The 27,448-nt window shown below is 40.7% G+C and overlaps 1 protein-coding gene across 1 annotated transcript in view; it reads left to right on the forward strand.

The window, feature by feature from the left end:
* Nucleotides 1–1,002: 1,002 nt before the first annotated feature.
* Nucleotides 1,003–27,448, forward strand: part of LOC101891983 (toll-like receptor 5) — a 227,161-nt gene continuing 200,715 nt past the window's right edge. Inside the window, exon 1 of the mRNA XM_005181935.4 lies at nt 1,003–2,491. The gene's annotated coding sequence lies outside the window, so the exon portion shown is untranslated. The remainder of the gene's footprint in view (nt 2,492–27,448) is intronic.

A 27,448-nucleotide genomic window follows, 5' to 3' on the forward strand; every position in this document is an offset into this window, starting at 1 on the left:
CCTATTCATACAATGTTTCGCCACACGAACTAGGACCCATTATGACCCACAAATACCAGTTTTTAGACAAATCAGTGAAAAAATGTGACAAAAACCGTCAAAATATCGAATATCGGGAGGAACCGTTATATGGGGGCTATACCAAATCATGGACCCATACATGCAATGTTTCGCCACCGGAGCTGAAACCCATTATGACCAACAAATACCAATTTTTATACAAATCAGTGAAAAGTTGTAGCAAAAAAAAATTAAAATACCGAATATCGGGAGGTATCTTTATATGGGGGCTATACCAAAACGCGGACCTATACATGTAATGTTTTGCCACACGCACAGGGACCCGTTGTGACCTACAAATACCAATTTTCAGACAAATCCGTGAAAAAATGTGACATAAATCATTAAAATACCGAATATCGGAAGGTACCGTTATATGGGGACTATACCAGAACGTGGACCGATATATCTCATTTTCAATACCAACCATCCTAGACACAATACAAATTGCTCTGCCAAATTTTGGCGCTCTACGTCAAATAATGTGGGCTGTATCGTGATTTCAACAGACAGACGGACATCGATAAATCGACTTAAAATTTTACGCTGATTACGCATATATATACTTTATGGGGTCTAGGAAGAATATTTAAGGATGTTACAAACGGAATGACAAAGTTAATATACCCTCCTTTCCAAGGGGGGGGGGGTATAAAAATGAATCTTAAAGAAATTCGATTTTCTTTTCAATACCAAATAGCACCACTGTTTGAAAAAATATTTAGTTAGTGGTGTCTACATCATAACTTCAAATTTTATTAATTAATAATGAACCATTATACAGATTTGCCCTTGGTTATTTTCTGGTCGATTTTGATTCAAATATTTCCTTTTGGCAACCCTGTTCGTATCGCACACAGTGTTGGTTGGCTTGATGTTGTTACGAACGACCAACCGACCAACCATTCGGCTGGCATCAAACAACAGCGTACGAACGACAATAAATTTTGAATTGCTCGCAGCTCGAGAGTGAGTGCGTGTGTGTGTGTTTGTGTTGGATTGTCTGGGTATTGGGGAATGTGTGCCCGATTTCCTTTCCTCCCCCCCCAACTGGGCTAACACACAAACACAAAACAAAAACTCCAATTGAATCAGTTTGTTTATAACCGGTCTCTGGCTTAGTTGTGGGACGGCAACGGCGACGGATGTAAAAAAATCGTGCGTAGCGACAACGACAACGTCTCTGGCGAACTAAAATTAAAGGTGTGCGGATAGAAAATAAATTGAAATGCGACGATAAATTCAAGAAAGAAAATCAAATAATGGGAAAATATTGAAATAAAAAGAAATTTTTGAAGGAAAAAATTGAAGAAAAATATTTTTGAATGAAGTTTTGAAAAAAAAAAAATAGAAAAAAAATATTAAAATTAAAAGAATTTCAGTTTTTGAAATAGAATATCAGAAAGAGGTCAAAAAATACAAAGAGAAAAAATTTAAAAAAAAAAAATAATCGAAAATTTTGAAAAGAAAAATCGTATATTTTGAAGTCTCTTTTTCCTGATTTCAACACCGATTTGAAGTGCGTGCGAGCGAGCGAGCGTAAGTGTATTCAACAACTTATCAGCGAATTATTGGTATTCGTGAAGTTTTAACAACAAAAACAACAACAAATTTGCATTGCATTGCAAACCTGTTTTAGGCCATAACTCAAAATCGCCCAACTTACGCCGTCACGTTCTCCAGGCCAAAGTTCTGCCATACGACGAGGCCCATGATTTTTTAGAGAAAAATTTAAGATTTCGGGAAGCACCAAAGAGAGAGCGAAAGGCAGAGAGTAGTGAGTTAAACGATCCTGCATCGATTCTAGTTGGATTACCATAACCCGTGCTCCGTTGGCCAGGGGCGTAAGGCGTACTGCATCACTAAGACGGTGCGTTTTCTTCTTCTTCTTCCTCTTCATCTGCTGGCGGTTTCCAAGTGTTGTTTGATTAAAAAGTTAGTTGGTGTGGTGTGTCAGTTTGTGAGTGTTTTTGTGTCTGTCAAGGTGTGCGTGTGTTATTCTATAAATACGCCATCAAATGCTGTGTATTTAGTCACCGCAACAAAATTACAAAAACAAATATTGTCTAACAACAACAACAACGAAAAAAAATAAGATAATAAAAGATCAACAAAGCATAGAATACCTCCCGCCCGCTCAGTGCCCTCAATAACAAAAGTGAAAAAAAAAAGAAAACAAAAATCAACAGTTACAAAAAGCTTGAAGCAGTACCATTTCACGCTTGGCAAACATTTTCCATAACCTCCACGAAGCTGTATTGGAACTCTGTGGTTATTCGCTCTTTCTCTCCACAGCAGATAATAAGCCGGCGTTGAACATATTTTTATACTCCAGCCAGCAATAAATTTAAGTATCTTCAATTTGCCAATATCACCACCACCTCTCAACCCCCCCTCACCTTTTTAACGACAAGCAAAATCTGAGAATCAGGTAAGTCAAACAAGAAAATAAATAAAAGCCGCAAAAGAATGGAAGAGCGAACAACGACCCGCCTCGGTGTCTGTCTCTTCAGTTGTTGGCCAACACCCGCTGTTGTGGTCGCTTAGCTAATTCGCGGTTTTCAAGAAGACGTTGCGTTGTTGTTGTTATTGGAGCAGCAGTAGCAGCTGCCTCTGTTGATTTGTGAATTCATTGAATAATCATTTGTCGGAAATTTAAATGCAAAATTAAAGAATTTAATAAATCACAAGTGGATAGAAGACAGAACGCAGCGGAATAGTTGGGAGGGGAGCAATGAATCAATTATATGCCTAGGAAAGAATTTTCAGACACTGAAGATGGTAAAATCAGATCGGATAATGAGGATGGTATTCTCAGAAATCGTGGCTGATATCCTTATATATTAAGGATGGTATCCTTAGATACTGAGAATGGTATCCTTTAATACTGTGGGTGGTATCCTCAGATACTGAGGAGATATCCTCAAATACTCAGCACCTGAGGATGGTATCCTCAGTACCTGGGTATGATATCCTCAGCTTCTGAGGATGGTATCCTTAGCTACTGAGGATGGTTTTCTACTGAGGATGATATCCTCAGATGCTGGGGATGGTATCCAACTGAGGATACTATCCTCAGTAGCTGAGGATACTATCCTAAGCACCTAAGGATGGTATCCTCAGCTTCTGAGGATGATATCCTCAGCTACTAAGGATGGTTTTCTACTGAGGATGATATCCTCAGCTACTGAGGATAGTATTCTCAGCTACTGAGGATAGTATCCTCAGCTACTGAGGATAGTATCCTCAGCTACTGAGGATAGTATGTTATCCTCAGCTCGAAGATACCATCCTAAGTAACTTAGGATGACATCATCAATACCTGAGGATGGTATGCTCAGCTACTGAGGATACCATCCTCAGCAACTGAAGGTGGTATTTTTAATTTCTGGTGTCCTCATCTACTGAGGATGACATTCTCAGCTACTGAGGATGGTATCCTCAGCTACTGAAGATGGTATCCTCAGGTACTGAGGTTGTTATCCTCAGCTACTGAGGATGGTATCCTCAGCTACTAAGGATGGTGTCTTCATCTACTGAGGATTGTATCCTCATCTACTGAGAATGGTATCCACAGCTATTGAGAATGGTGTTATCAGATACTGAGGATGGTATTGAATGTGGCATCCTCAGATACTGAGGATGATATCCTCAGCTACTGAGGTTGGTATCTTCAGCTGCTGAGGATAGTATCCTCACCTACTGAGGATGGTATCCTCAGAAATTGACGATGGTATCCTCAACTATTGGGGATAATATCCTGAACCACTGAAGATAATATCATCAGTTACTGAGGATTATCCCTTACTTACTGAGGATATTATCCTCAGCTATCGACGGTATACTCAGCTATTGAGAATGATATTCTCAGCTATTGAGGATGATATCCTCAGCTATTGAGGATGATATCCTCAGCTAATGAGGATGGTATCCTCAGCTACTGAGGATGGTAACCTCAGGTACTGAGGGTGGTATCCTCAGCTACTGAAGATGGTATCCTCAGCTACTATGGATGGCATCCTCAGCTACTGAGGATGGTATCCTCAGCTACTATGGATGGCATTCTCAGCTACTGAGGATGGTATCCTCAGTACCTGAGAATGGTATCCTCAGTACCTGAGAATGGTATCCTCAGTACCTGAGAATGGTATCCTCAGCTATTGAGAATGGTGTTATCAGATACTGAGGATGGTATTGAATGTGGCATCCTCAGATACTGAGGATGATATCCTCAGCTACTGAGGTTGGTATCTTCAGCTGCTGAGGATAGTATCCTCACCTACTGAGGATGGTATCCTCAGAAATTGACGATGGTATCCTCAACTATTGGGGATAATATCCTGAACCACTGAAGATAATATCATCAGTTACTGAGGATTATCCCTTACTTACTGAGGATATTATCCTCAGCTATCGACGGTATACTCAGCTATTGAGAATGATATTCTCAGCTATTGAGGATGATATCCTCAGCTATTGAGGATGATATCCTCAGCTAATGAGGATGGTATCCTCAGCTACTGAGGATGGTATCCTCAGCTACTGAAGATGGTATCCTCAGCTACTATGGATGTCATCCTCAGCTACTGAGGATGGTATCCTCAGCTACTATGGATGGCATCCTCATCCACTGAGGATGGTATCCTTAGCCACTGTGGATGTTATCCTCAGCACCTGGGGATGGCATCCTTAGAAACTGAGGATGGTATCCTCAGATGTTGAAGATGGTATCCACGGCTACTGAGGATGTTATCCTCAGCTCCTGAGGATGGTATCCTCAGCTATCGAGGATGGTATTGAGGATGATATCCTCAGCTATTGAGGATGATATCCTCAGCTATTGAGGATGATATCGTCAGCTATTGAGGATGATATCCTCAGCTAATGAGGATGGTAACCTCAGCTAATGAGGATGGTATCCTCAGCTACTGAGGATAGTATCCTCAGCCACTGAGGATGGTATCCTCAGCCACTGAGGATGGTATCCTCAGCCACTCAGCCACTGAGGATAGTATCCTCAGCTACTGAGGATGGTATCCTCAGCCACTGAGGATAGTATCCTCAGCCACTGAGGATAGTATCCTCAGCCACTGAGGATAGTATCCTCAGCCACTGAGGATAGTATCCTCAGTCACTGAGGATAGTATCCTCAGCCACTGAGGATAGTATCCTCAGCTATTGAGGATGGTATCCTCAGCTTCTGAGGTATGGTATCCTCAGCTACTGAGGATATTATCCTTAGCTACTGAGGATGGTATCCTCAGATACTGAGGATAGTATCCTTGGCTACTGAGGATGGTATTCTCAGCTTTTTAGGATGGTGTCCCAAGATACTGGCGATAGTATCCTCAGCTACTGATGATATTATCCTCAGCTACTGAGGATAGTATCCTCAGCTACTGAGTATAGTATCCTCAGCTACTGAGGGTAGTATCCTCAGCTACTGAGGATAGTATCCTCAGCCACTGGGGATAGTACCCTCAGCTACTGAGGATAGTATCCTCAGCCACTGAGGAGGATAATATCCTCATCCACTGAGGAGGATAGTATCCTCAGCCACTGAGGAGGATAGTATTCTCAGCTACTGAGGTTAGTTTCCTCAGATACTGAGGATGGTATCCTTACATGCTGAGAATGATATCTTCAGCTACTGAGGATGGCATACCTGAGTATGCCATCCTCAGTTGCGTAGAATGCTGTCCTTATTTTCCGGGAATTGTATCACAAACCAAAGGACATTTAGAGTCTGTCTTGCGATGTCAGTTCGTCTGTCTGGCTGGCTGGTGCGTACGATAACTCTCGAATGGATTATCCGATTTGGTTCAAGCTCGGTGCATCGTAATATTATTATCAAACTTAGATCGAGTTCGCAGATGGGCCATATCGGTCCACTCCTTCTGGTACATCCCCCCAAAAGATCAAAATTTTCATAAAAATATTGTAGTGCACAAAAAGAGAAGGGATAATCCGATTTTGAGATGTAAAAGTCCGATTGTCTTCAAATTACACATATATTATATATATTTTTTAACCCAAGGTCTTGTGTGAAGATGGGATATATAGGTCCACTCCTTCTTCTACCTCCCCCATGTATGGGCTCTAAATATTGAGTATACATGAAGCTCATAAAACTCGAAATTAACATCTGTTTCCATTCAGAGCTTGTACATCTCACTATTTCTATCAACACAAGATCTGTTAGAAGTATGGTAGAGATCGGACCATTCCCTCTGGTACCTCCCCCACAAAGGGTCAAATTTTTGAATAACCAAATCGATCATAAAATTCGAAATAAGCATCCATTCCTCTTCGTATTTCACACACATCCCATTATTTCTACTAACACAATATCTGCTGTGAAGATGGAATATATCGGCCCACTCCTTCTGGAACCTCCCCCACAAAGGGTCAAAATTTTGAATATAACGTGAACCTCATAAAACATGAAATTTTATCCATACTTGGCACATCTCAATTTTGCTATCAATACAAGAACTGTTATAAAACTGACAGAGATCGGACCATTCCTTCTTGTAACTCCCCCAAGCATGTCAAAATTTCTGAATAAGCAAAACGAGCATAAAATCCGAAAAAAACCTCTCCAAACCACACTCCTTTTTTTTTGCCGTAAAACGCCTTTGCCTTTAAATTTCAACATCTCCTTGAAATGAAGAAAAAAACGTAATTAAATTTCTGCGAGAATAACCGAACTAATGCGGGTTTCCGCCAAAGCCTTTCGGCGGCCCATGGCATTCAATATAAATTGCAAGGCCATTTTTTTATTTTATTTACTTCTTTTCTTTTAGTTGTTTTTGTTTAACAATTTATTTTTACTTATTTCCCTTCAACACTTGAATAATGGCCCTTTTGTGTTAATTAGCCTTTTAGCCAAAAACGAAATGATGTGGGTGAGAGAGAAAGAGAAAGAAAATGGGAGAGCATAACTAAGGGAGCTTCGGGTAAGAAAAATTCCAATAGCGAAACTGAAATTAAAGAGAACTCTTGCATTCGTCACTCGAACTCTCGTTGAATATTATCCTCCGTCCGTCGTCGAACAAAAGAACACTAATTAAGTACAAATAATGTGCCCATTTGTAGTGCCATTTATTCACACCTCCCACCCTCGGGTGGAGTGGGGTACTCTATTTCTCGTCTCCTCGCCGACTTCTTCTTTGAGGCAATTAATTTATATGTTTTGTTTTATGTTTTTTTTTTTTGTCTTTTTTGCTTTTCTATTTCATCGTGGTAGTCTTTCCTGCTGCCGGACTTCTAAGCTAGATGAATACTTCAATTTCCAATTAGATTTTTCAACAAGGCTCTTAGGAGTACGACATAAGTGGCAAAGATATATATGGAAATTATGTTGTTGTTGTTTTTTTTTTACATGTTCCCTTTTTGTGTTTTCTCAGATTTAGAGGGAAGAGGGGAATATTTTTCCTTTAAAAATTATGTCTCTAAAAATCCAACACAAAAAAAAAAAAAAAAACGAAAAAAAAAAACCGGCAGATTATGAAACTAGGGCTAAAAATAGAAAACCGTGTACCCGGGTTTTGAAAACCCAAAATTGAGGGCAAAATTTCCCCCTCTTCTACACTTTTGGAAATTTTCAGATTAAGATTCCTTGGAATCCCTGCAATCTGGGTACATAGAGTCTTTGGCCATATTTCAAATAACAATACCAGTATTCATTTGTTCAGAAATTTTAACCCCCAAGTGAGTCAAGAAAGCGGTCAATTTGCTCCAATTTTCAAAATAAATTTTATATTTTTCATAAAATTAACGAGCCAAATAAAAATTCTAAATTATTTTCAAAATTCCTCGAATGTTGCTGTGAATTGTTGCTCTTTCGATTTTTAAGAAAATTCCGAAATAAAAACTAAACCTTTGCCCCGAAATGTAAATGCATCGGTATTCTTAATTGGACTAATGAAAAGAGCATTTGAATTGTGACTGAGCTTATCCTCCTTCGCCGCATCCTCCTCCTGATTCGTCTCTGTTTATTTGCATTTCCTTTTCATGCAACTGTCAAGCATTGTTGGCAATTATCTTATCGCAAATATGATTGTTTGATGGAAAACAAATAAAAATTCTTGTAAAGTTTCAATTTCCAATTAGGAATGGAAACAAAAGTGATTTTCCGTTGTTGTTGTTGTTGTTGTCGTTGCCATTTCACTTTACACAAACAATGTCGGGTGCGAAAGTAATGGAAACAATAAGTTCTTAGTTTCGAAAGTTCTGTCTTCGTGCCAAGGATGGAAGGGATTGATGTGAATCTTGGGGGTAAACAATTCATTGTTAATTTTTGTAAGGAGGGTTAGTGGGGGAGGTATGGAGGAAATCGAATTGAAGTGAAGAACTGCATGGATTAATACAAAAAGGGTTCGGGAGACCTATATTTAGTTGAGAATGATCTGTAATAAATGTATTTTTCCACAGGAAATTGCTGATAGTCCAGAGAAGACGTCAACAGGATATTGACTCGATGTCAATAGGATATTGACTGCAGTTCAGTTGAATACATACTCCAGGTCAATAAAATATTGTCTAGTACAAGACCCGAGGTCCATAAGATATTGACTCCACGTCAATTTGATCTTAACCAGAGATTAATGCGACATTGACCCAAGGTCAATAGGATATTGACCCGAGGTCAATAATTAATCAGAGGTCATTAGGTTATTGACCAGAGCTCAATAAGATATTGACCAGAGGACAAGTGGGTATTGTCCAGAGGTCAATAGGATGTCAGTTGATATATGACCCAGGGATATTGACCAGAGGTCAATAGCATATTGATCCGTCAATAGTATATTGGCACGTCAATAGGATATTGACTCGACCATAGGATACTGACCAGAAGTTAATAGGATTGACCAGAGGTCAATAAAATATTGACCAGATGTCAATAAAATATTGGATAGAGGTCAACAGATATTGACCAGAGGTCAATAAATTATTGACCAGAGGTCAATAAATTATTGACCAGAGGTCAATAAATTATTGACCAGAGGTCAATATGATGTTGACCGGACGATACTGACCAGAGGTCAGTAGGATATTGACCAGAGGTCAATAGGATATTGACCAGAGGTCAATAAAATATTGACCAGAGGTCAATAAAATATTGACCAGCGATCAATAGGATATTGAATCAAGGTCAATAGGATCATGACCAGAGGACAGTAGGATATTGAACAGAAGTTGATAGAATATTGACCCGAGGTCGATAGAATAATGACACGAGGTCAAGAAGATTTTGACGGGAGGTCAATAGGATATTGACTCAAGGTCAATAGGATATTGACTCAAGGTCAATAAGATATTGACCAGAGGTCAATAGGATTGACAAGAGGTCAATAGGGTGACCAGAGGTCAATAGGATTGACCAAAGGTCAATCAAATACGACATTGACCAGAGGTCAATAGGATATTGACCAGAGGTCAATAGGATATTGACTCAAGGTCAATAGGATCATGGCCAGAGGTCAGTAGGATATTGAACAGAAGTTGATAGAATATTGACCCGAGGTCGATAGAATAATGATACGAGGTCAAGAGGATATTGATCGGAGGTCAATACGATTTTGACCAGAGGTCAATAAGATATTGACCAGAGGTCAATAAAATATTGACCAGAGGTCAATAAAATATTGACCAGAGGTCAATACGATATTGACCAGAGGTCAATACGATACTGACCAGAGATCAAAGGATATTGACCAAATATCAGTAATATATTGACCAGAAGTCGATAGGATATTGACGCGAAGTCAATAATATATTTACTAGAGGTCAATAGGATATTGACTCGAGGTCGATAGGATATTGACTCGAGGTCGATAGGATATTGACTCGAGGTCGATAGGATATTGACTCGAGGTCAATAGGATATTGACTAGACATCAATGGGATTGACCACAGGTTAATAAAATATTGACCAGAGATCAATAGGGTATTGAGGATATTGACCAGAGGTCAATATAATATTGACAAGATGCCAATAGGATACAGAATCAATAGGATATTGACCCAAGGTCAATAGGATATCGACCCAAGGTCAATTAAATATTGACTCAAAGTCAACAAGCTATTGATCCGAGGTCAATTGACCTCTGGTCAATTAGCATATTGATTCGTTAATAGCATATTGACTCGTTCGTAGGATACTGACCAGAAGTCAATAGGACTAACCAGAGGTCAATAGGATTGACCAGAGGTCAATAGGATTGACCAGAGGTCAATAGGATTGACCAGAGGTCAATAGGATTGACCAGAGGTCAATAGGATTGACCTTGGGTCAATATCCTCTGGTCAATTAGCATATTGATTCGTTAATAGCATATTGACTCGTTCGTAGGATACTGACCAGAAGTCAATAGGACTAACCAGAGGTCAATAGGATTGACCAGAGGTCAATAGGATTGACCAGAGGTCAATAGGATTGACCAGAGGTCAATAGGATTGACCAGAGGTCAATAGGATTGACCAGAGGTCAATAGGATTGACCAGAGGTCAATAGGATTGACCAGAGGTCAATAGGATTGACCAGAGGTCAATAGGATTGACCAGAGGTCAATAGGATTGACCAGAGGTCAATAGGATTGACCAGAGGTCAATAGGATTGACCAGAGGTCAATAGGATTGACCAGAGGTCAATAGGATTGACCAGAGGTCAATAGGATTGACCAGAGGTCAATAGGATTGACCAGAGGTCAATAGGATTGACCAGAGGTCAATAGGATTGACCAGAGGTCAATAGGATTGACCAGAGGTCAATAGGATTGACCAGAGGTCAATAGGATTGACCAGAGGTCAATAGGATTGACCAGAGGACAATAGGATTGACCAGAGGTCAATAAAATATTGATGAGGTCATTAAAATATAATGTTGACCGGACGATATTAACCAGAGGTCAATGGGATATTGAGCAGAGGTCATGCGATATTGACCAGAGGTCAATAAAATACTACCCAAAGTTCAAAACATATTGACCAGAGGTCAATGAGATATTGACCAGAGTTCAATGAGATATTGACCAGAGGTCAATAAGATATTAACCAGAGGTCAATGGGATATTGTCAGATGTCAATAGGATATTGACCCAAAGTCAATAGGATATTGACTGGAGGTTAATGGGATAGTGACCCCAATACAATAGAATATTGGAGGAGGTATAAAATTAAACTTAATCATTGTGTTAACAATCCCGTTTCAAATCGTTTCCACCACTAGTCTGTTTCAAAACAGCCTCCAAGTTGGTTAATTGTCTCTCTTTTTGGCATTTCCCCGAAATTCCACTTGATTTGCTAAACTCTCATTACCGCATCTTGTTGACATATCAAAGAATCTCGTCGTATCTTATCTATTTTTCCATGTATAAAATATATGAAGTCTTGTGTCGATTCTCTTGGAATGGAATATCTATACATATATATCTGTAATTGCCAGCGGTATTGTTGATAACAAAAAGTAAATAAATACCTTCATGTATCCCAACCTTCGATCTGTACATCTTCGCCAGCTATATTTGCCTACACACACAACCCAAACTACATCATTGCCTCTGTTAGTTTTGTCGGCACATTTTTTCTGTATTTTCATTGCTTCGGCTGGCACACACCTCTAACCCACTACCCTTACCTCTCTCCAAACTAATATTCAATTCACCAGTACCTATTTATTTTAAGCCAACATTTCATTTCAAAACAACAACAGCAGCAGCATCAGCCGCATTCCATGTGTTTGGCATACGAAATTATTTCAGAGTTTTTTATTTGAGCTTCTCGATTGGAGGCTGACATATTGGTATGAGAAGGCTGATAAAGGTGAATTCAATAAATCCAATAAAAAAAAATATATATCCAGGAATTTTTGTAAAACGTGTGCATTTAAAAAAAAAACTATATACCTCTTATAAGAAAGTGGAGAATTTTTAGAACCAATACCTTGAAAAACATGGCGTATGTAAAACCTTCCGAGACTATTTTTTTTAATATTTCCAGGATACTTTTTACAAAATATGTGGAAATAAGAAATAGGATTGTAATTGTAAGTCAATGATTTTTATACCCTCCACCATAGTATGGAGGGTATATTAAGTTTGTCATTCCGTTTGTAACACCTCGAAATATACATTTTAGACCCCACAAAGTGTATATATTCTTGATCAGCAAATAATTCTATGTCGATTTAGCGGTGCCCGTCCGTCTGTCTGTCTGTGGAAATCACTCTAGTTTCCCAACGAATTGAAGTAGATAGACAAAATTTTACTCAAATATATATTATGTCTGCAGGACTTTTGGTAAATGGGCCATTTAGGTCCACGTTTTGGTATAGGCCCCATATAACGGTACCTCCCGATATTCGGTATTTTGACGATTTTAGGGACAATATTCATCGGAATTCTTTCAAATTTAATATTTGATATTCGTAATGGATGCTACAGCCTATGACAGGAGATTGTATGTTCAGGACCACGTCTTCGTATAGCCCCCATGTAATGGTACCTTCCGATATTCGGTATTTGGATGATTTTAGGGACATTATTCACCGGAATTGTTTCAAATTTGGTATTTGAAGTTCGTTATGGATACTACAGCCTAAGACAGAAAATTGTCTGTGCAGGTCCACGTCTTCGTATGGCCCCCATATAACGGTACCTCCTGATATTCGGTACTTGGATGATTTTTGGGACATTAGTCACCAGAATTGTTTCAAATTTGGTATTTGAAGTTCGTTATAGATGCTACAGCCTAAGACAGAAAATTGTCTGTGCAGGTCCACGTCTTCGTATAGTCCCCATGTTACGGTATCTCCCGATATTCGGTATTTGGATGATTTTATTCACCGGAATTGTTTCAAATTTAATATTTGAAGTTCGTAATGGAAACTACAGCCTAAGACAGAATTGTCTGTGAAGGTCACGTCTTTGTATGGCCCCCAAGTAACGGTACTTCCCGATATTCGGCATTTTGATGATTTTAGCTACATTATTAACTGATTTTATTTTTTTAAGTTTCGCATTTGAATATTGTAATGGCTTATGACAAAAGTTATCTACGCAGGTCCATGTCATCGTATAGGCCCTAATATAACAGCTACCTTCGGTATTTTCAGGATTTTAACAGAATTTTGAACGGATTTTATTGTTTTTTGAAAATTTGCCAAATTCGTTCCGAATTGGTGGAGGGTATTCAAAGTTCGGCCCGGCCGAACTTACAGGTTTTTAACTTGTTTTTTTTCTTTCATACTGTGCTAGCCCTAGAACCTAGCGTAATCTGACACCTTCGGACCAAGAGTAATACTAACCCAAAATTTCAAGATTCTAACTTAGGCCATTTCGATGAATCGTTAAGTCATTCGGTGGTCAGTTAATTCAGGCCCGACCCTCTGTTGACATATTTACATACAAGGCCCCCTTGCGGTCATTTACATATAGAGACCTCCATGGCCATTTTATATCTAGTAGCTCTTCTATTGGTGTGCATCCAACTACATCTTTTCCCTCAATCCCACCTCCTGTCCTCATGTTAATTAGCTGTCACATAACCTCTAACCACTTCTCCTCCTTATTATTCTTTCATCCCCAGTCCCAGTTCATGTCCATTAAGATAGATTCGAATCTATCTAGCAAATACTCAAACCACTCAGCAATTAACAGAGTACTGTTAAAATTAACAGAGTGCTGTTAAAGTTAACAGAGTTAAAAAAAAATGTTTTTTTTAGCCAAAAATATAATTTTAATTGAAAACAAATATATTTAAGTAAAAATTATAAAACTTTATGAACTTTGTTATTATTTTCACCACAAAAATGCAACATTTAGTTATACGATAAAGGCCGAGAGAGTTATTTCTGTTGGCTAGGTTATATGCTCATTGATCCTTTAAGGATAATTCTGCCGGGACAACATGGATACCGCTGAAAAGCTTATCGAGAGTACTCTCCATAGAAGTAATAAAAAGATTCAAAAATATTCCCCGATGCCGCCGAATCCACCTATTTCTGAAATTATCCTGGGGTAAGGATAATTATTCCGGCCATTACTCCTACAAGGATAAATTCTGCCGGGACAACATGGGTACCGTTGAAAAGCTTATCGAGAGTACTCTCCATAGAAATAATAAAAAGTTTCAAAAATATTGCCCGATGCCTCCGAATCCACCCATTTCTGAAATTATCCTGGGGTAAGGATAATTATTCCGGCCATTACTCCTACAAGGATAAATTCTGCCGGGACAACATGGGTATCGTTGGAAAGCTTATCGAGAGTACTCTCCATAGAAATAATAAAAAGATTCAAAAATATTGCCCGATGCCTCCGAATCCACCCATTTCTGAAATTATCCTGGGGTAAGGATAATTATTCCGGCCATTACTCCTACAAGGATAAATTCTGCCGGGACAACATGGGTATCGTTGGAAAGCTTATCGACAGTACTCTCCACAGAAATAATAAAAAGTTTCAAAAATATTGCCCGATGCCTCCGAATCCACCCATTTCTGAAATTATCCTGGGGTAAGGATAATTATTCCGGCCATTACTCCTACAAGGATAAATTCTGCCGGGACAACATGGGTACCGTTGAAAAGCTTATCGAGAGTACTCTCCATAGAAATAATAAAAAGTTTCAAAAATATTGCCCGATGCCGCCGAATCCACCCATTTCTGAAATTATCCTGGGGTAAGGATAATTATTCCGGCCATTACTCCTGCAAGGATAAATTCTGCCGGGACAACATGGGTATCGTTGGAAAGCTTATCGACAGTACTCTCCACAGAAATAATAAAAAGATTCAAAAATATTGCCCGATGCCTCCGAATCCACCCATTTCTGAAATTATCCTGGGGTAAGGATAATTATTCCGGCCATTACTCCTACAAGGATAAATTCTGCCGGGACGACATGGGTACCGTTGAAAAGCTTATCGACAGTGCTCTCCATAGCAATAATAAAAAGATTCAAAAGTATTGCCCGATGCCTCCGAATCCACCCATTTCTGAAATTATCCTGGGGTAAGGATAATTATTCCGGCCATTACTCCTACAAGGATAAATTCTGCCGGGACAACATGGGTATCGTTGGAAAGCTTATCGAGAGTACTCTCCACAGAAATAATAAAAAGTTTCAAAAATATTGCCGATGCCTCCGAATCCACCCATTTCTGAAATTATCCTGGGGTAAGGATAATTATTCCGGCCATTACTCCTACAAGGATAAATTCTGCCGGGACAACATGGGTACCGTTGAAAAGCTTATCGAGAGTACTCTCCATAGAAATAATAAAAAGTTTCAAAAATATTGCCCGATGCCTCCGAATCCACCCATTTCTGAAATTATCCTGGGGTAAGGATAATTATTCCGGTCATTACTCCTACAAGGATAAATTCTGCCGGGACAACATGGGTATCGTTGGAAAGCTTATCGAGAGTACTCTCCACAGAAATAATAAAAAGTTTCAAAAATATTACCCGATGCCGCCGAATCCACCCATTTCTGAAATTATCCTGGGGTAAGGATAATTATTCCGGCCATTACTCCTACAAGGATAAATTCTGCCGGGACAACATGGGTATCGTTGGAAAGCTTATTAAAAAAAAAAAGTTACCAAAAAATTTTCCATATTTACATTTATTACTTGAAAAACTAAACAATATTATATAAACTCAACATTTCAAATTCATTTACAAATAATATTTGAAAAAATGTTAGGCTTTTATATACATATGCAATTATTATATTATTAATACAAATAAAATTAGTTTATACAAGTTTTGGATGTGTGTCCTACGAGTTAAAGACTTCAGATTACAATATGTTTAAATGAGTTTTCTTTGCTGCAAAGGTAAATAATACACAATATACAAATAATAAAGAACACACAGTATATACAAAAAGAAAAAGACATCCATATAAATTTATGCAAAATGTGAACCAAGCGTTTAAAAATAATATGTAAACCGAAAATGGCAATAGAAGAATTAATGAACATTATTGTATAGATGAACAAAATAGACATTCAAATTGACTCTTTTTGTTGTAATAGAATTTAAAACAACCATCGCAAGACGGTCGTCCACAACTTGAGCAAACATTTTGCTCCCCATCTAGTCCACAGTGCAGACATACGTTCAACATATCGTCAGAATTTTCTTTTAGACACTTTTTAATAATGTCTCTATATTTAAAGAGGCAAATTGTTTGGGTTAAATTTGTGTTGTTTAAAAAACATTCTACATATTGGCAAACATATATTCCACAATTTACCACGTCACTACTCTTTTGTTTATTGTGTTCGTATAAACACGGTTTATATTGATTTTTCAAAATTTCTCTCAGGATATCTAGGTGGTACTTAATATCATACATCGTTTCCCCGTATGGATCTAAATAACTAAATATTTTATTTTTTACGTCAATAAAGACCAGCGTGAAGTGTCCAGGTTCGAATATTGGTATAAAAATTAAACTGTATGTTTCTAAAAAAGTTTTAAGTTTGACATACGGCATGTTATTAACAAAAATATTTGCACCTTCTTCGCACGTTAATGAATAACATTTTTTCCCCGATTTCAATATTAAAATTTCAATATAAGTATCAATTATATTTTCGTACAACTGTTTGTTAGATTTTAAATGGTTGTACTCATTTATATTCATGGTTGGTGGAAGAATTCGCTTAACATTTAATTTTTCTCTAATATTTTTAAATCTAAAAATTATGTATCTTTCAATACTTATTTTTCTTGGTATATTTTCTAAATCCAAAATTTCCACTTTTCTGGGAACACTCGGGCAATATTTTTGAAACTTTTTATTATTTCTATGGAGAGTACTCTCGATAAGCTTTTCAACGGTACCCATGTTGTCCCGGCAGAATTTATCCTTGTAGGAGTAATGGCCGGAATAATTATCCTTACCCCAGGATAATTTCAGAAATGGGTGGATTCGGAGGCATCGGGCAATATTTTTGAAACTTTTTATTATTTCTGTGGAGAGTACTGTCGATAAGCTTTCCAACGATACCCATGTTGTCCCGGCAGAATTTATCCTTGTAGGAGTAATGGCCGTAATAATTATCCTTACCCCAGGATAATTTCAGAAATGGGTGGATTCGGAGGCATCGGGCAATATTTTTGAAACTTTTTATTATTTCTATGGAGAGTACTCTCGATAAGCTTTTCAACGGTACCCATGTTGTCCCGGCAGAATTTATCCTTGTAGGAGTAATGGCCGGAATAATTATCCTTACCCCAGGATAATTTCAGAAATAGGTGGATTCGGCGGCATCGGGGAATATTTTTGAATCTTTTTATTACTTCTATGGAGAGTACTCTCGATAAGCTTTTCAGCGGTATCCATGTTGTCCCGGCAGAATTATACTTAAAGGATCAATGAGCATATAACCTAGCCAACAGAAATAACTCTCTCGGCCTTTATCGTATAACTAAATGTTGCATTTTTGTGGTGAAAATAATAACAAAGTTCATAAAGTTTTATAATTTTTACTTAAATATATTTGTTTTCAATTAAAATTATATTTTTGGCTAAAAAAAACATTTTTTTTTAACTCTGTTAACTTTAACAGCACTCTGTTAATTTTAACAGTACTCTGTTAATTGCTGAGTGGTTTGAGTATTTGCTAGATAGATTCGAATCTATCTTAATGGACATTCCCAGTTCCTTGATGCATGACATGACCTCTCCTGTCACAGCGGTTATTGTGTCTATGGCCATGAGTTGCTCAGACTCAGACTGTTGCGTTTTTCCAACTTCACTTTCTTGCAATGTTTTCTTTCCCAGCTCGTCATGTTGATGGCGATAACGAGGATGACGGTGTTTCAGCTTGGGCCACTGATGGAATCCCTTGACCATTTCTAGCCCCCCCCCCCCCCCCCTCCACTTGTCACCGGCAGTTCTTTTCTCGGCATGTGGTAAAAACTGAGATTTCTTTTGTCTGATGAAATGTGGAACAGGCCATGTCTTTGCTGGTTTCCCTCTTCTGGGGAGAGCGGCTAATCTGTGCAAGTTATCCCGCTGTTTTGACTGACTGTGTGGTGCATTTGCCATTTAATATTCTCCATAATTCTGATGGTTGGAATCCCCATTTCATCCAGCCTGGTGATCGGGCCACTGGCTGCCTGTCCTGAGTTGTGGGGGGGGGGGTGTATTTCGTGCTGCAACTGGATGCATTCGCATCCAGCTCTTTGACACGTACGCCAATTAAATTTTAATTCTGTGACATCAAGTGTGTGTGTATTTTGTTTCGCCATGGAGCATTGGCACAAACGCACTTTGAGTTATCTTTCTCTTTTTTTTTTTTTTTGGATCGTCAGGGGGTACAGCTCTGGCGTACGAGGGATGGATTAGAAGGTAATTGCAGGGATTAGGATAAATTGGAGTCTGGTTTTGGAAACGTGAGTTTATTATTTCAGAATTGTATTGAAACAAGTAATTGAAAATAAACTCAAAATGGGAGGCAGAATTTTGGATTTTGAAGGAGGCCAAAGACCTTTTAGGGGTCAGCAATATGTCTAAGATCTGCTGAAGGACTTCGGGAAATTGAAGGCTTTTTTGAGGAAGATCTTTGGTAAATGACCATTAAGATAAATTCGAATTTTACTAGCAGAGACATAAACGAAAATTGTTAACATTACAGTTAACAGAGGTCTGTTAAAGTTAACAGATCCTTCCAAAAACTTGGTATTATTGGGCAAAAAAAAAAACAAGTTTGGTAACATTACAGTTAACAGAGCTATGTTAAACTTAACAGATCCTTCCAATAATTTGGGGCGTCGAGCTATATTTTCTTCTCTGCAATATCCATTAAGTAAAATTCGATACCAAATCAAATCTGTTAACATTACAGTTAACAGAGCTCTGGAATCGAGCAATATTTTTTCTTCTTTTACGATGTCTATTAAAATCACTAAATTTTTGGAAGGTTCTGTTAACTTTAACATAACTCTGTTAACTGTAATGTTAATAAGGTTCATGTGTATCTCGGCTTAATTGTAATTTGTCTTAATGGACATTGCAAAAGAAGAAAATATTGTCCGATGCCACCAAATTTTTGAAAGGTTCTGTTAACTTTAACAGAGCTATGTTAACTGAAATGTTACCAAAGTTGGTTTTCAAAAATTTGGTGGCATCGGACAATATTGTCTTCTTCTCCAATGTAAAATCACCAAATTTTGAAAGGTTCTGTTAATTTTAACAGAGCTCTGTTAGCTGTACTTTTAACAGAGCTGGTTTGTGTCTCTGCTAATTACTTGGTGGCTGGTTAAATTCGAAATTATCTTATTGGACATTGCAAAAGAAGGAAAGGTTCTGAATTTTTGAAAGGTTCTGGTTAACTTTAACAGAGCTCTGTTAAATGTAATGTTACCAAAGTTGGTTTTCAAAAATTTGATGGCATCGGACAATATTTTCTTCTTCTGCAATGTCCATTAAAATCACCAAATTTTTGGAAAGGTTCTGTTAATTTTAACAGAGCTCTGTTAAACTGTAATGTTAACAAAATCGGTTTGTACCTCGAATTCGAATTTATCTTAATGAACATTCTTTTGCATAGGATCTTCTGTTGGTTCTTGTGAACACCCGGCCGTGCATATTGCCCATTAAGATTGCTAAGCATGTATCCCGCCTTTTTGAACCACCCAGCCCTTATTTAACCTGTATTTATTTTTCTCCCTTCACACAGAAGACCTTCAACATACAACACTACCGGCGGATCTTCTGCGCTGGCCTTAGATCGCCATATTAGGTCCATGTTCATGGTTTGCGGGTCTTGGAATTTTTCAATTAAAACTCCCAGGCATGCAAATTGCCTCTATTGTGACCAACCAGCCGGTAATTCTCTTTCTCATCTCTTCTTTGGTTTATCTAATACATTCCGCATAGAACATGTACAAGTGCCAGATTTTTTGTACTGGTCCTCAGCTCGCCCTATCAGCTCTTTGATCATCAGATGAATTGTGATTCCATTAAGACTCCCAGGACTGCATCTAGCCTTTACGGACCACCCATTCTGTAATTCTTTTTCTCCCTTCTTCTGCCCATAGAATACTACAAAAAGATCTTTTGTACTGGCCTTCATCTTGCCATATCAGCCCCTTGTTCATCAGATGAATTGTGGTTCTATTAAGACTCCCAGGGCTGTATCTAGCTTTTTATGGACCACCCAACCTGTAATTCTCTTTCTCCTTTCTTCGGCCCACAGAAGACCTTCCGCATAGAATACAAGTGTCATGTCTTCAGTACTGGCCTTTAGCTCGCCATATAAGCTCCTTGCCCATTAAATGGTTTGTGGGTCTTGCAACTTTTCGATTAAAACCCACAGGCCGGCATCTAGCCATCACGGACTACCCAACCGGCAATTCTCTTGCTCCCTTCTTCAGCCATTGAAAAAATATTTTGCATAGAATGCAGATGGGACATTTTGTAGTGGCCTTTAGCTTTCCATATCCGCTCCCTGTTCATCAGATGGATTGTGGGCCCTGCTGCTGACCCCTTAAGACTCCCTGACCTAATACTCGCCTCGATATTAATGGGAGACCTTCTTTACTGGTCTTCAGCTCGTCCTTATCATATCCCAGATAATCAGTGGGCTCAGGTTGTCTATACCCCGTCTTGGTTCTTAGCTCTTCTCTAAAGACTTCTTTGCCTTAAGCTGCCTTCCAATGATTTCCTACCAGCTTTATCTCCTTTTCGAACCACCCAGAGGGGTTGGTTCTTCCTCCTCCATTAAAAAAATACTCATATCAGCTCACTGATCATTAGATAGTTTATGGGTTCTGCGGTTTGTCCATTAAGACTCCCAGGCCTGCATCTAGCCTTAATGGACCACCTGAGCTAACTCGTCTGTTAAGGTGATTTCTCTTCTCTTCATGGCATACCAATGACAGGGCTTTTACATTGGTCTTTAGCTCGTCCTTATCATATCCCTGATCATCGGTTGGCTCACAAGACTCCCTGGTCTGTAACCTGTCTTTATGGACCTCCTAGTCATTAACTCTTCTCTAAAGAATTTTTTGCCTTCAGCTCCTAGGCCATGATTTCCTAGCCGCTTCCTCTCCTTTCCGAAGCAAGAGGGGTTGATTCATGCACCCCCTAACAAAAATTATCCTCAGCTTGCCATTTCAGATCCCTGATCACTAGATAGTTTATGGGTCTTACAGCTTGTCCATTAAGACTCCCAGGCCTGCATCTAGCCCTAATGGACCACCTGAGCTAACTCGTATGTTAAGGTGCTTTCTCTTCCCATCAAGCATACCAATTACATGACACTGGACTTCAGCTCGTCCTCGTCATATCCCTGATCATCGGTTTGCTCACAAGACTCCCAGGTCTGTAAATCGTCTTTATGGACCTCCTGGTCCTTAACTCTTCTCTAAAGAATTCTTAGCCTTCTACTACTAGCCCATGATTTCCTAGTAGTAGAACCAAACTAGTTCCGAACCAAGAGGTGTTGATTCAGATTCATCCCTAACTTTTTCTTAAAAACTTCTTTGCCTTCAGCTCCTAGGCCATGATTTCCTAGCCGTTTTATCTCCCCTCCAAAAGAGAGGTTGGTTCATCCCCAATTCCCTATAAAAAAAATTCTCAGCTCGCCATATCCGGTCCCTGTTCATCAGATGGTTTATGGGTCTTACAGCTTGTCCACCAAGACTCCTAGGCCTGCATTTTATGGGCCACCTGGTCTAACTCGTTTCTCCTCATCATAGAATACCACTAGCAGACCCTCGGCACTAGTCTTCAGGTCCTCCATACCTTATTCTTGGTCATCAAATGACTTGCAAGACTTCCCGGTCTGTAAAACGTCTTTATGGCCACTCGGCCCTCATCTCTAAATTCTCTAAAGACTTGTTGGAATTTAGCTCCTTTACAATGATGTCCAAGTCGCTTTATCTCCTCTTTGGCCCATCAAGTGGGGTTTGTTTCTCCCCCAAATAAAAACAATCCTTCTAATTTAAAACAAACAAAGCTCCCGCCTAAATAAAGTTACAGTCAAAAAGTCATAAAGCGACGTCTACTCCTTATCATAACACGAAGGCATTTTGGGAGGAAAGGGGAGTGGCGGAAGCTAACAATAAACCCAATTTGTTGCAACAACAGAAACTACACGCAATAAGCTTCTTCATTTTTGTGGGGTTTCTTCGCATTCATTTTTTGTGGCTGTTCCTCCCAGTGCATTCGCAAGGCAATTTGTGGGGATATTCGTTTTTCCTTTTGCCATCATCTCTTCTTGGATATTTAGTTAGGGGTCCTTCCATGTGAGAGCAAACACCAAACAAAGCTAAGCAAAAAAAAGGAGGTTATATTGAGGCTAGGCTGTGTGTCGTTGTGGCAACAACATTGTGTCTTTTTGCCGTTATTGTTGTTGTTGCTAACTCCAAGCCTCAACAAGTTGTTAGCTTATTGCCATTGTTAACTTTTTTCCGCATAGTTAGGCCAAAACGCCGCCCTCTTTTGACTTGACACGACAAGTAGCTGTTTGTTTTTTTTTTTTTTTTTCTAATTTTTTTTGTCTTTTTTTCTGTGGAACTAAATTTTGTTTTACATTCTGGCCTCAAAGTCGTGAGGAGGCTGCAGCTTGTCTTGTGGAAGAATGAAAAAAAAATAAGTTAGCCTGCAACTTGCAATAGTTGCCTATTTAGCCTAACCTTCTGTGTTGCTCCATGTGTGTTTGATGTCTTCTTGATACAGCTGGAAGTGGCTTACACGGAGACACATACATACATGCAAACATGGAGAGCTACATGTGTACTGGGAGAAAAAAAGGAGCAGCAAGGATTCTCTTCATAAAGGCTAGACGTCAATAGAAGTCGTCTCTGGCCAGCCAGCCAGTAAGTCTCTTCCTTCCTTCGTTGGCCCATAGAAGACTATCCATATACAATACAAGTGGCGGATCCTCTGCACTAGTTTTCAGCTATTACAGAATAGCTGTGGGTCCTGCAACTTTTCAATTAAAACTCCCAGGTCTGCAGCTAACCTCTACGGACGACGCCACCTGTAATCCTCTTTCTCCCTTCTTGGAGACATCGAAGATCACCCACATAGAATACAAGTGCCAGATCTTTTGTACTGGCCTTCAGCTGGCCATATCAGCTCCCTGATCATCAAGTTGTTTGTCGATTCTGCAGATTGTCCATTAAGACTTCCAGGCCTGCATCTAGCCTATATGAACCACCTGGCCTAAGTGCTGCTTTCTTAAGCTGCTTTCTCAACTCTTCATAGGATACCAGAACATCTGTACTGGTGCGCTAGCCAGCCAGCTCGTCTATATTAGACGTCTCTTGTCAGCCAACTCGTCTATAGCCGACGTGTCTGGCCAGCTAGCCAGCCAGTTCGTCTATAGCAGACGTTTCTGGCTAGCGAGCCAGCCAGTTCGTCTATAGCAGGCGTCTCTGGCCAACCAGCCAGCCGGCCAGTTCGTCTATAGAAGACGTCTCTGGCCAACCAGCCAGCCGGCCAGTTCGTCTATAGCAGGCGTCTCTGGCCACTGAACCGGCCAGTTCGTCTCTGGCCAACCAGCGAGTCAGCCAGTTCGTCTATAGCAGGCGTCTCTGGCCACTGAACCGGCCAGTTCGTCTATAGAAGACGTCTCTGGCCAACCAGCCAGCCGGCCAGTTCGTCTGTAGAAGGTGTCTCTGGCCAGTTGTTTTCTCTGGCCAAGTCGTCTATACTAGACTCCCAGGCCAGCTAACCGGCCAAGTCGTCTATACTAGACTCCCAGGCCAGCTAGACTCCCAGGCCCGCAACCCGGCCAAGTCGTCTATACTAGACTCCCAGGCCAGCTAGGCGGCCAAGTCGTCTATACTAGACTCCCAGACCAGCTAGCCGGCCAAGTCGTCTATACTAGACTCCCAGGCAAGCAAGCCGCCCAAGTCGTCTATAGAAGACTCCCAGGCCAGCTATCCGGCCAAGTCGTCTATAAAAGACGTACCAAGCCAGCTAGCCGGCCAAGTCGTCTATACTGGACTGCCAGGCCAGCTAGCCGGTCAAGTCGTCTATACTAGACTGCCAGGCCAGCTAGCCGGCCAAGTCGTCTATAAAAGACTCCCAGGCCAGCTAGCCGGCCAAGTCGTCTATAAAAGACTCCCAGGCCAGCTAGCCGGCCAAGTCGTCTATAAAAGACTCCCAGGCCAGCTAGCCGATCAAGTCTTCTAAACTAGACTCCCAGGCCAGCTAGCCGACCAAGTCGTCTATAAAAAACTCCCAGGCCAGCTAGCCGGCCGAGACGTCTATAAAAGACTCCCAGACCAGCTAGCCGGCCGAGTCGTCTATAAAAGACTAGCCGTCCAAGTCGTCTATAAAAGACTCCCAGGCCAGATAGCCGGCCAAGTCGTCTATAAAAGACTCCCAGGCCAGATAGCCGGCCAAGTCGTCTATAAAAGACTCCCAGGCCAGCTAGCCGGCCAAGTCGTCTATAAAAGACTCCCAGGCTAGCTAGCCGGCCAAGTCATCTATAAAAGACTCCCAGGCCAGCTAGCCGGCCAAGTCGTCTATGACAGACTCTTGGGCCAGCTAGCCGGCCAAGTCGTCTATGACAGACTCTAGGGCCAGCTAGCCGGCCAAGTCGTCTATGACAGACTCTTGGGCCAGCTAGCCGGCCAAGTCGTCTATGACAGACTCTTGGGCCAGCTAGCCGGCCAAGTCGTCTATGACAGACTCTTGGGCCAGCTAGCCGGCCAAGTCGTCTATGACAGACTCTAGGGCCAGCTAGCCGGCCAAGTCGTCTATGACAGACTCTTGGGCCAGCTAGCCGGCCAAGTCGTCTGTAAAAGACTCCCAGGACTGCCAAGTCGTCTATAAAAGACTCCCAGGCCAGCTAGCCGACCAAGTCGTCTAAACTACACTCCCAGGCCAGCTAGCCGGCCAAGTCGTCTATACTAGACTCCCAGGCCAGCTAGCCGGCCAAGTCGTCTATACTAGACTCCCAGGCCAGCTAGCCGGCCAAGTCGTCTATGCTAGATTCCCAGGCCAGCTAGCCGGCCAAGTCGTCTATACTAGACTCCCACGCCAGCTAGCCGGCCAAGACGTCTATAAAAGACTCCCAGGCCAGCTAGCCGGCCGAGACGTCTATAAAAGACTCCCAGACCAGCTAGCCGGCCGAGACGTCTATAAAAGACTAGCCGGCCAAGTCGTCTATGACAGACTCTTGGGCCAGCTAGCCGGCCAAGTCGTCTATGACAGACTCTTGGGCCAGCTAGCCGGCCAAGTCGTCTATGACAGACTCTTGGGCCAGCTAGCCGGCCAAGTCGTCTATGACAGACTCTAGAGCCAGCTAGCCGGCCAAGTCGTCTATGACAGACTCTTGGGCCAGCTAGCCGGCCAAGTCGTCTATGACAGACTCTTGGGCCAGCTAGCCGGCCAAGTCGTCTATGACAGACTCTTGGGCCAGCTAGCCGGCCAAGTCGTCTATGACAGACTCTTGGGCCAGCTAGCCGGCCAAGTCGTCTATGACAGACTCTTGGGCCAGCTAGCCGGCCAAGTCGTCTATGACAGACTCTTGGGCCAGCTAGCCGGCCAGTGCGTCTATGACAGACTCCTGGGCCAGCTAGCCAGCCAAGTCGTCTATAAAAGACTCCTAGGCCAGCTAGCCGGCCAGTGCGTCTATACTAGACGTCTCTGGCCAACTCGTCTATAGTAGACTGCCAGGCCAGCTAGCCGGCCAAGTCGTCTATAGTAGACTGCCAGGCCAGCTAGCCGGCCAAGTCGTCTATAAAAGACTCCCAGGCCAACTAGCCGATCAAGTCGTCTGTAAAAGACTCCCAGGACTGCCAAGTCGTCCATAAAAGAGTCTTAGGCCAGCTAGCCGGCCGATACGTCTATAAAAGTCTTCCAGGCCAGCTAGTCGGCCAAGTCGTCTTTAAAAGACTCGCAGGCCCGTTAGCCAGCCAAGTCGTCTATAAAAGACTCCCAGACCAGCTAGCCGGCCAGTGCGTCTACACTAGACGTCTCTGGCCAACTCGTCTATAACAGACTCCCAGTGGAGACTGTTCTATAAGGAACCTCCAGTGGATACCTTAGAGATTTTAGGACCCATCAATTTTTCTATGAGGGCTCCAGGCCTCACAAGGTCTCCTATGGAGCCTATCTAGGCCCTCGACTCTCCTATGGCGATTCTCAGGTCCATCAACTCTCCTGCTTGTCTATATAGACTATCAATGAAGTTAATAAGTAGAGCATACTTTTAGGCCCCATATGAAATGAATCCTTTCTTTTTCCTGTTATTTTTTTCTCTTCGTGTACTCCTCCACTTTATTTCCCCCATATGTTTTGTTCTGATTGCAAATCTAGTGTAACCCCAGATAAAATATAACATGCAAGCACTTGAACATCGACACTCATCCCACGCGCACTCCCCCCTCCCTTAGTGCTTAGATCCTCATAATCCGGTATACAAATTTAGCCTTAGGCATTACAAATGTAGACAGTTTGTTGTTGTCGTTGATGATTTTTGACTTACCCAACTAAGGCTCAAGCTCCCACTTCTATTTCCCCTCCACCTACAACCATCCTGCCGACACAAATTGCCAACAACTGTACTGTGAAGCATACAACAACCCTAGGATATTACCATTCATAATCTTTGGAGAATTTAACAAAGAAAGGATAACTCGATTTTCGTTTCAAAAATGAAAATGAAAATAAAAAGAAGGAGGAAGACAAAAACTCAATTTACAAAAGACTTTGCAGTCGGTTAAGTTAATTTAAAGTTAATAAAAGAACAATTTCGTCCTTAAACGTATGGCAATTATTTGGCAAAAGATAAACAAAGTTTTCGCTGACAATGACGATAAGAAGGAAAGGGGATGGAAAAAAGACAACAAGGATAATGACTTGTGTTGAGAAAAGTTTTCTTTCGAAGAGGTTGGCGAGGGGAGAAACCCTTTATTCTGCAGGTGGATTGAAAGAAGTCTTTTGAGGTCTTCGGAAGGCCATAAACCTTGCTTTTATATAAGCCATAGGCATTTATTTTCAATGGACTAAAAGGACTCTATAAGGATTTCTAGATAGGGAATCCTTTAAGGTAGCCTAAAATGACTATTTCCTGGAAGACTGCACAGGCTTTCAAAAAAGTTTTTTAAGAGGTTTTTGGGAGCGAAGCGAAGATCTATCAGGTCTTACCTCCCAGCGAAAATACTTTATAGCGAATCATTTTGCCTAGTTGCCTAAAAGGACTATTTCCTGGGAGTCTATAGAGGTTAATCAGGTCCTGCCACCCAACGAAAATCCTCATTAAAATTTTTCAAAGGACGGAAAGGACTCTATTTGGGTTCTTTTTATTGAAGACCTATCAGGTCTTGCCTCCCAGCGAAAATACTTTATAGGGAATCATTTTAGGTAGCCCAAAAGGACTATTTCCTGGGAGTCGACA

The sequence above is a fragment of the Musca domestica genome, unplaced genomic scaffold (assembly GCF_030504385.1).
Source record: "Musca domestica strain aabys unplaced genomic scaffold, Musca_domestica.polishedcontigs.V.1.1 24, whole genome shotgun sequence".
In the NCBI taxonomy this organism is placed as follows: Eukaryota; Metazoa; Arthropoda; class Insecta; order Diptera; family Muscidae; genus Musca; species Musca domestica.